The 2,174-nt window shown below is 41.0% G+C and overlaps 1 protein-coding gene across 1 annotated transcript in view; it reads left to right on the top strand.

Annotated features, from left to right (window-relative positions):
• Positions 1 to 512: 512 nt before the first annotated feature.
• The window catches only part of LOC135204153 (uncharacterized), a gene marked incomplete in the record, with an annotated part of 33,647 nt that continues 31,985 nt past the window's right edge, over positions 513 to 2,174 (top strand). The window contains 1 exon segment of the mRNA XM_064234183.1: positions 513 to 594.

Below are 2,174 nucleotides of genomic sequence, written 5' to 3'. Positions count from 1 at the left end.
AAATCGGTCAAGAACTTTGTCTAATTTAGAGCACATCGCGGTAGTTTATCTATGTTATATTGTAGATTTTTTCCTGAATGTTATTCGTTAGTGGAGCTCCATAGATGATCTACCCTCCTTGTTTATTTGATAATTCACAAAGTTCCAAGGAGATTTCCTACTTATAAATACAAAATTTTCTTTTTGTTAATGTAACTCATATTGACGGCGCATATATCCCGGAAATAACCAGTAAAAAAACTTTATTTCTCGTAATTTTTCCTAGTAACCATCTTCACAACGCCCCTTCACTTACGACAGTGATAATAAATAAGAACTTTTTCGTTAGTTTTGTGTAAATGATCTTGAATACTTGTATCCCCGACCACATCTAAATAAAGCGCTTTATTTCTCGCATTTTTTTCTTGTAACCAGATTCTAAATATTTCTAAAGTCTCCCCTTCGCTTACGAAAGTAATAATAAAGTGTGCGCCTGCGCTCCTCACTTGTCACAGAACCAAAACATGGCCGCCTCTCGCTTTGTTTACATCTGACCATCAGCCGAGTCGCCGAGGTCATTTTGCACTTAATTACTCGAGAAAATGAATTTTTAAGGTACGATGACCGTTGGTATTTATTATTACATTCAAGCAGCGGCTTAAAAGTGATTACATGGTGATTTTTAAGGATGCCAGTAGAAGTGTCAGACGCGACGAAGACCTGAATTATGAGGAGGTCTTAGGTCCGATCCGTGTGAAGTGATCTCAGTATTATCAGGTACCCTACTGTATTAGCTGATTCTTGTTGGTATATTTCGCATGCTTTTTTAGACTTTTCAAACTTAGTTTTCGGTTTTACGCAGAAATCACCAACAGCGGTAGGCGTAGGTGCTTTCACCCTCCAGCGAAAACTTCGTAGGATAAAAGTTTCTTTACTTCCTGTAAACCAACCAGTTACGATGTTAGCCTAGGTAAGTGTTACTTGAGGGGTTATGGGGAGAGTAAAGCCCCGCTGGTTGGGTCAGGGCACGGCGCCCAAAGTTAGATTAGGAAAGCAAGGTCGTGTTAGGTCAGTGTCATAATGTGATATCAGGGTAGAACATCACAGCAGCAAGGCCAAGCAGGCCACCTTACCATCAATGCAAGCCACCCTCCGAAAAAGTACATATAACGCGTCCTGACACCCGAGATGGGCATCAGTCGCGACTTGTTGTTGGTGAGAAACGGAGCTAAGACCTCTACTCTCCTTTCGAAGTTAAGTATTTTCTCCAAAGTTAGAAATTAAGGCCTTTTAATTTTAAGATTTAAACAGAGGGTACTGAAAACGGTCTCAAACGTAGTGCAAATCTCACCAAAACGCGTTCAACATTTTTACTTACAACTCGAGGTTTGTTCCGATACGTAATACCTCGGTCCTTTAACAATAGGAAGTAGCTAGCGGCAGCGGCTGGAATGGTCGTAAGCTTCGAACAAGGGGAGAACGGTAGTTAACTGCTTGTCCGATCGTCGCGCGCGCGCGACTGGGAGGTAAACAAATCACTTTTTGCTTTCGGCCGTGTGTGGGAAGGACGTGTTCGCCATCGCTCTGCCCGCTTTGTCGTTTGCTTCAACTTTGAGTATTTGTTTCTCTTTCTGTATATCAGAGTGATTGTAAGTACTTTTTCTCATTCTATTATTTGTTCATGAAACTTAACCTGTCAGATATTATATAGATTAGCCTGTATTTTCACCGAAGTCCGACAGAAATTAAAAAAACTTACGACACACGTTGTGGAGTTTCAGGTGGTTAGTAACCCACATTCCGCCGCTGGGAGGCGGGTATCAGGAATCATTCCCATTTTCTATCATAATTTTTCTGTCGCCGGTGTTGTAAACACGTTTTCAGCACCTCCGTCTTGAATTTAGGAAACTTGGCTACTATAAGTATCCCTTTTTTTGATTTTTTGGTATCTTGACTTTTTGGATCGGTGGCTAGGCACACGTTTAATTGTGGATTTGATTGATTTGGCTTGATTTCTCTTTAAAATAAGATGTCTGGTTCTAGTTCGGCTAGCGCCAGGTTTTGTACAGGAGTGATTGTCGAGGTAGGCTACTGAACAAAGCATCAGTAGACCTCATACTTTGTGTAAGAGTTGCAGAGAGCATGATTGCATGTATGAAAGTCGCTGCAAAGAATGTGAGTGTCTTTCTGATTCT

The sequence above is a fragment of the Macrobrachium nipponense genome, chromosome 44 (genome assembly GCF_015104395.2).
Source record: "Macrobrachium nipponense isolate FS-2020 chromosome 44, ASM1510439v2, whole genome shotgun sequence".
In the NCBI taxonomy this organism is placed as follows: domain Eukaryota; kingdom Metazoa; phylum Arthropoda; class Malacostraca; order Decapoda; family Palaemonidae; genus Macrobrachium; species Macrobrachium nipponense.
The sequence above is the reverse complement of the archived record's forward strand: the minus strand, read 5'-3'. Positions and strand labels throughout refer to the sequence as shown.